Genomic DNA, 8,490 nt, shown 5'->3' on the forward strand with positions numbered 1-8,490 from the left:
CTAGTTCTGGATTCAATACTGATTTCTGTAGAGCAGAAACCGGTACGAGGTATCGAGATGCAGTTTCTTGTAATCCCAAGCTTCCCAAGAATAGATTCTATAACAATCTACTAAAACCAAAGTGATTAAGATTTACTATTACTTCCGGTTTCAGTACTGCTTTCCATACATCAAAAACGGTAAGAGATATCGAAATACGGTTTTTAGAAATTGATTAACCTTTCCAGAAATAGGATTCGTCTTCTCTGTTAACCCTCTATTCAATTCAAACCGAAAGTGGCTCAAATTAACGATTTCCGGTTTCAACATTTATCGCCATAGAACAAAAATGATTAATATATATAGCGACAAGTGGTTTTCTACCATACAATCGATTCAAGGTCTGAAGAGAACATACTATACCAACAAATGCATTGAAAATTTGAGGTCGCTTCGGGCATCATTTAATGTTAATAGGGATGGACACGAGTGAGTTCGAGCGAGGTTTCTTTGAAATTCGACTCTACTCGATAGACATCTTTGAGCTCGACTCGAAAAATTTCCTCCAACTTGACTCGAGTTTCAAGTCGAGCCAAAACGAGTCAATTCGAGCTAAATCCTGTGTGTAGTTCCAAAGTATTCTCTTCAAGTATTCTACATATACAATATAATTATCAATGCTACTACTACCACTACAACTTTATTATTATTATTATTATTATTATTATTATTATTATTATTATTATTATTATTATTATTATTATTATTATTATTATTATTATTATTATAACAACACCGAGTATAATCATGAAAGATAGGCGGTTTGTATCTGAATACTAAAAGCTAGTTGACTGTTGATCTCGGTATTCGACAAGTCTTCAGGAGGCAAGAACATCCATCACGAGATTCTGAGTTTGATTTCCGGAGGAGCAATTATTCAAGCTCGAGCCAAAAATTATAGGATGCCGGCCAAACATGTTGAAAACTGCTCGGCCCGGGTTTAGGGTTGTCTTCGACTGGAGCGAATCAGCTCACCCAACCGAGAAGACTTGAGCCGATGGCTCACCCAAGCCGAACCAAACAGAACTGATTGCTCACCCCAACCGAGCAGGTTCGAGCCATCGGCTCAGTTGAGCTGAGTCGAACCGAGCTCATGGACTCGTTTCAACGGAGCTGGCTCGAGCCGATGGCTCACATGAGCCGATCCAACCGAGCCGGCTCTAGCTGTTTGCTCAGTTGAACCGAGCCGAGCCGGTTGACATCGCTACCCGAGTTGGGCTTCTGCTTGGGCCCAAAAATTCGACTGTGTAGGTCTCAGCCTTGATGGTAACTACTACAATATATACTTATATTGGTGATCACGACATTTGAGGCTGTCTCGTTATAAAAAATCTAACGAGACGAGACAAGATACACTAATAATACCCCGCGAGATGCACTGAAAGTACGAGACGACTTGCACCTCTGTCATGAGCAACACTAAAAGTATTCCACATTACTGCTTATATTTCTCATGGCTTTCGCTTTCAAGTCTAATCAGGCCATGACTTCAAAATGAGTTAAAACGAGCTGAACGAGCGAGCCATCTATCAAGCTCGACCTGACTCGAAACTCAACCTCAAAAACAGACTCGGCTCGAAACTCGACTCGAGAAAATTACCTTTGACTCGACTCGAAACTCGAATTGAACTCGAAAAAAAATGAAATGAAATGAAATTTTTGAGTTTTACGTTCCACGGTTATGCCGGCTAGGCTAAAGGAGACGGTGATAAATGAATGAAATGGTGGAATGAAGAAAGTGGGAGGAAACGGGAGAACCCCGAGGAAACCCACGCACACAGTGTTTGTCCACCACAAAGTTCACTTGGTGGGAGCAGGGTTTGAACCCGGGACCCCATGCGCCAGAGGTGGAATTGAATTTGAGTCGAGTTTCGAGTTTTAGCTCGACTTGTGCCCATCCCTAAATGTTAATTAATTGAGCTCATTTTCATCTTGCGCTACTTTGGTCTAGTCTTATATGGAACCGTTTTAGGGAGTCAGACTCAAATAATTTGGAAGTCGAAAAATAAAAACCATCATATATAACACCTAGTGGTGTTAGCTCGACCGTAGTTCAGAAAGTTTTACTTTGATAGCTTTGAGGAATTTCTTTTCTGAAGGAAACTCATAAATAAAACAGACTTAATTATATATTTTTTCTTTGAAATAGCCTTGTCCCTGACCTTTTACATTGATACTGTGTCACCCTCGTTTATTGATTACTTTTACTGACTAACTTTACAACGCATAGTTATTATTACCTTACTGCTATAAAGAAAGAGAAATAGCCTATACTGTTTTCTTTCTTTTTCCTCTATGCATACATTGAGTCACTTCACGAACTAAGAGTGCATATATATATATATATATATATATATATATATATATATATATATATATATATATATATATATATATATATATATATATATATATATATATTTAGTCACCAGTAAACTGATTGCGCGACTTCCTGTCCGTTATGAAGAGGTTAGTATAATGTTAGAAAAAAATTCCATGTCCATATTTTGGAATGTCCGTTAAAAAAAAAAAAGAGAGAGAGAGAGAGAGAGAGAGATAAAGTTCTGTTCCGTAATTATGCGAATATTTGTCGGAACAAAAACAATCCGTCCATATTATGAAAGTGTCCATTAAGTTGGATTTTATTCTATTAACCTAAAATTAAACTTCCTAGTATAAAGTTCCAAAAGGTTTAAACTACGGCCGTTGGACATCCCAGGTCCGTTCCGCCAGGAATTAATCGGTACTCCAACCAAATATCCCAGTTTCTCTGCAAAACAGAAGTTTAAATGATTCGCGTGATATATATATATATATTTAAAATCCTGCTTTTATTAGTAATCGTTATTCAATTGATTGGAATAATCGATTCTCTGTCACTATTTTTTTTTGTGTTGCCCTATTATTTAATTAATTCTGTTATTTTAGGAAGACGAAAATGTCTAACTATGAATAGACTGTAAATCCTCGTAGGGTCTTTTTTTATTATTTTATTATTATTATTATTATTATTATTATTATTATTATTATTATTATTATTATTATTATTATTATTATTATTATTATTATTATTAGTTCAGAAATATGAGACCCTTAGCTTAACCTGGTCAGCTGGCGATTTTGTAGTTGGGGCATACGTCATAAGCACAAAGTGGTTCCCAATGCCGTTCTTACTCGATTTCTCCACTTGTCTGCTACTACAGTAAACTCCCGATTATCCGCAGCATTGGATGGCGCAGCAACCGTGTATATTCCGCAAAACGGCACAGAAAGGACACAAATCAACATATTATTTACAGTAGAAGACATACAATTATGACTTTAAAAACTAGTAGTTTTCTGTACTTATAAGTTCCTTAGTTTACTTCTTCTTAACTAACTGTTTTTGCTTTTACGTGCTAAAATATCTGTTCTTTATTTCTGATTAAAGTTTTTTTTTTTTAATAGTTTGTCACAGTTGTAGAACTTATTTTATCACTGTAGATTTTCTTTCTTAATCCCGTAATTCATCGTAGCAGTATTAATCATTTTCCGTATAGGGGTCTCTTCATAAACAGTCCAGCTTGTACTACAAGATTGGAAAATCATAAGAATTCAAATTAAACGTGTAAATCAATGATAGCCAATTTATAATTCACTATGAAGCAAGTCTATAAAAATCATACTAACAAGTAAGAACCATACCTGTTGACTCATTTTCTATTTTCTTTATGTCCTTGAGATAACAGTTTGATGAATGTGCATAAATCATGTATTTTTCTGTATTATTTTTCTGTTCTGGTTATCTCACTTCCTTTCACATATCTAAGGCAATTACGACCTGAGTAATAAACTTTTGAAAGTAACTCTATGGAATGTGCATTTTAATAATAATAATAATAATAATAATAATAATAATAATAATAATAATAATAATAATAATAATAATAATAATAATAATAAAATCAGCACGGTTGCAAAATGGGTTTGGTAACCAAACCAAAAGGTTAAAAACCAGTGACGGCTTTAGCGGGTACGTCGGGTAGGCACGGGTCTACTCAAAAATTTTGAAAAATATATAAATGCTAAAAGATACAATACAGAGCAAATATATTTTCCACTATTTATATTAATGGTAGATAATTATATTTAACAAGAACCATAATTCATTAGTTAACCATATATATATATATATATACCGTATATATCCGTAAGCAAGGGAGAGGGCCTGCCCAAAATTAGAATCCTAAAGCCGCCCCTGTTAAAAATATTTATACAATTATAACTAATCGATTTCAATATATTATGATGACCAGCTCCTCTCATGTTACGCAAAGCGTTAATATATATATATATATATAAATTTTCGTGCGCCAAATGAAACTAGAGCTCGCAGTTCGCCAATGGGGCACCATAGTTCTAGATTATGTACGGAATGACCTCAAGAAACTTTTAAGATTTAATTATTTCTGCATAGTATTTTAATCATTTACGTATTTAATTTTGTCTGTGCTTGATTTTTTTCGAAGAAATGTTTCAGATTTGTAGAGACATATATCCAGGCAATCCATCAAGGCAATCCATGTAATGGAGGTCCAAATTGAAAATTTCCTGAAATTTAATAATATTGAAATCTAGCTAGATGGAAACAAATTCTTATGCCAAGAAAGATATTCTCATCATATGATTACGAAAGGAACCTATCTAAATAAGGTACAACTTTGGCATTCACCTGATCTGAGTATACACAATTTCAAGTCATAAGCACCGACCCTGGTTGTCTGAGTTATAATAATAATATGGAATTAGGGAGCAATTCCTGTGCAAGAATTGAGACCGTAGACAAAAAAAAAAAAAAAAAAAAAAAGTATATGTTTATTGTAAACCATATAGGGTATATAATTTCACATGTTTCTCTTAATTCAAGCAAATGAACACAATGGCATTATTATTATTATTATTATTATTATTATTATTATTATTATTATTATTATTATTATTATTATTATTATTATTATTATTGCATTATTACTATTAGTATTATTATTGTCTAATATCAGTGTAAATACTATGCAAACAAGTGCACCTACCTTTTGGTTAGAGCGTGACGAAGAAACACTAATTAAAAATCACGTAACACAATCACGCACCATGTCCAAGTTGATTGTAAACATCTTTCTTGATTCCCGGCCGTCATTGCGCCATCTAAATGAGATTCAAGCTGTTCGCTGAGATCACTACAAGAAAGAAAATCGTGAATCCCCGCAGCACATGTTGGGTTTTCCTCTGCGTCTAGCGCCGCCACATGAACAACTGTGTTTTGTTCGGTTGAGTTGTGCTATTTCCACGTCGCACGCAAGAAATATTGGCAGAAGTTCTTTTCCGCGCTTATTCGTTCGCTGCCAGCTGACAGGCGAGTGTTGCAAACTATTCACCGAATTATTCCAAACATGGGCTGGACATGTTCACACTTTAAGTCTATTATATTTCTTTGAAGTATGTCAGATATTGAATTACAATCCATTTCAGTTTTAGATCAATACTTTGTTCACTTGGGGATCGTGAGATATCCCTGATTACATTACAATTTGTTAATTTCAGATTTGTAATATGTATTTATTTATTGATTGATGACTTTTACATGACAAAAGTTGGGCTTCTCCTGCCTTCTCTAAGAACTTAACCATATATATATATATATATATATATATATATATATATATATATATATATATATATATATATATATATATATATATATATATGAGTTTCTATTTATTTAAAAAAAAACATGAATTACGTAAAGCATACAAGCAATTACAATAGAAAAGGGTTTTAAAGCTCATATTCTTCACTTATAAAATAACAAGATATTAATTAAGAAATGTAGATACAAATACATGTAGCTAGAAAGAAAATACAAATTTCTACGAAGAGAGGATAAACTTTAAATAAATACGTTATCTATAATCAGTAGAAATAAAAAAAAAGTAACCCGATATGTTAATAATAAGATATGTGTTTGTTCATCTTATCGTCGTTAATTCATAGACATTCAAAAAACAAATCGTGGTTCGTATGTACAAACTAATTTATTAGTTTTTTTTTTAATTCTCCTAACATTTGTTTTCAGTATATAAGATACGTTTCATATAAATATACATATATAAAAACGTAGCGCCTTTTAACAACAGAGTATATAAAATAATTATAAGATTACATAAACAAGGCGAACTACACAAAACATCAAAAAGGATCGCATCTTTAACTTCATTTTCTCCCAAAAATATAACAACAGAATATACCCTCGTAACTGAAATATTATGTCCGATAATTCAATTTACCTTCCCAACATTCTTCCGAGCCAACTTAAAAAAGAACAATCTTTGTTTTCCATATATCGCGAGACGACTCATTCCTTGATTTCCAGGACTCTCTCAGCTTCATTGTTACCTCGGCCACCTTCAACTTCATCACTAAACTCATCAGCCACCATCAGATTCCCGTTGACCGCCTGTCGACCTCCTCGGTCACCATCGACTTCTTTGCTGATCTACTCACTAACAGCACAATCACATAGCAGGCATATGCCTATCATGTTCCTCAGGTACATGGGAATGTCTCCAGTATGTGTCTTATGCGCCTCTGAGAGAGAAATCACATGGATGGCAAGTGATAGTCACAGTCTATGTCCGCTCCTAGGCACATGCTGACATGTACCGGGGGAACGTGCCTAGTATGTTCTAGTTATGTTCCCCATACCGTAAGCGTCAATGAACCACAAAATTACTCCCCCAAAATATGTTAAATCGCCTATATACGTAATGTCTTTACATTAAGGTGAGTCTAAAAACACTTTAAACAAGTGAAAAAGACTTGGCCTTAGTCTTGGTCTTGCACACCTAGCCTTCGTCTTGGTTTTGGTCTTGCTTGCAAGAATCTTGCAAATCTTGCTTCTAAGTAATCTTATGCTTATCATAGGTAAATTTTACTCTGGATATAGGAGATAATAAATTCTACAGAGGTTGTTCAGTCTACATTTGGCCAATTTCGACTTACCTAAAAATTTAGAAGAATCCACGGCACCAGGTCCGTAAGTGCTCGATGTGTTTCCCTTGGTTCCTAGCAATAGCCCGACAGCGTAATTTCCACTGTAATAGGCTTCTCTGAAGAACTGGGAGGGGAATCTTGTCCCATTCCCTTTGCACAGCTTTCCAAAGTCGTTCCACAGTTGTCACACGCCGTTTTCCCAAAGCCCGCTTCAGCAATCAAATCCACAATACTCCATAGGACTTGCATCTGGAGATTTAACAGGTACTTCATTGAAAGATATCACCTGTATACCGCTTGCCTCCTTCATCTCCTTGTAGAATGCGAGGGACGATCGTGAGGTATGTGATGAGGCCTTGTCCATGTGAATGCGCACCAGATTGGCGCCATTTCCGTACATTGTTGGAATCTCATGCTCGTAGATCGGCCGCATGATCTGCTCCTGAAAATACTGCGAATTTATTTTGCAGCTCTTCGCCACCCTACGGATCTTCAGTTTACCTCGGTAACAGTAGCCAGTAACGACCATGAACCCTTTGGGAAGGATTCATTACAGACACGGACCCACCTTCTGAAGTTCTTGGCGCCTTTCTCTCGGTACATGATGGCTCTCGGTTTGCCGCAGTCAGAAAGGTAAATCCATGCTTCATCGAGCGTTACGACGTACATCCACCTTTGTTTTGCCAGATGCCGTTCGTACAGCTTCCGGGCGTTACACTTTCGTTCCTTTTGGTGGGCATCCATGAGAAGATGGCCGCGAGCTTTCATGGCTTTTTGCAGCTTGAGTTGGTGGTGTAACGTCCGGCTCACAGTCCCGAAAGACACGTCAAGACGATTAACCATACACCTTTGTGTTGGCGGATTTTCTTACATTGCCATTTTTTGAAGTTTCCTCTGCATGGTGGAGGTGGCCTTGGTGCATTCCCGCTTCCTAGGCAACTTCGTTGGTGATCCAAATGGTGGGGCTTCGTTGCCCTTGTACTTTTTAATAACATTTTTTATTCCACTTAAACTGATGTTGCAACCATTCTTCTTGCACTGTTTTCCAATGACAGAAACACTAAAATGGGCGTCATAAAGAGCAGCAACATAGCCTTCTCAAAACCGCTTAGTTTGGGCGGTATTTTGGTCATAGAGTGGAAGCCCACACACTTTGAAACAAATTTAACACAACACTCACAAAAATGGTCCTGTTTTGTGCGTTATTGTCGTCCGCGCAGAAAAACAACTCCGTTCCCAGGAAGCCACTGCACAACACTGCAGGACGTCACGAGCCAGGTCGGGTGAGTCCATTCTGCCCGGGAGGGGGAAGGAACGAAATCGGCCAAACGTAGGCTGAACAACGTCTGTACAATGAGCCAATAGTAACGGAAATACAATGTATGTTTCTAAATGTAATACTGTATAATTTACCTTCGTGTA

At 36.2% G+C, this 8,490-nt stretch overlaps 1 protein-coding gene across 2 annotated transcripts in view; it reads right to left on the bottom strand.

Moving 5' to 3' along the window:
• Positions 1-5,382, bottom strand: part of LOC145686466 (high-affinity choline transporter 1-like) — a 153,919-nt gene extending 148,537 nt beyond the window's left edge. The window contains exon 1 of one of the 2 annotated variants that reach the window (XM_081759801.1): positions 5,109-5,381. The gene's annotated coding sequence lies outside the window, so the exon portion shown is untranslated. Of the gene's footprint in view, positions 1-5,108 lie in introns of both variants that reach the window. The other variant, XM_081759804.1, reaches the window with a different exon arrangement.
• Between the last annotated feature and the right edge of the window lie 3,108 nt (positions 5,383-8,490).

Source organism: Thermobia domestica, chromosome 5 (assembly GCF_964235325.1).
Source record: "Thermobia domestica chromosome 5, izTheDome1.hap1.1, whole genome shotgun sequence".
NCBI classification, from domain to species: Eukaryota; Metazoa; Arthropoda; class Insecta; order Zygentoma; family Lepismatidae; genus Thermobia; species Thermobia domestica.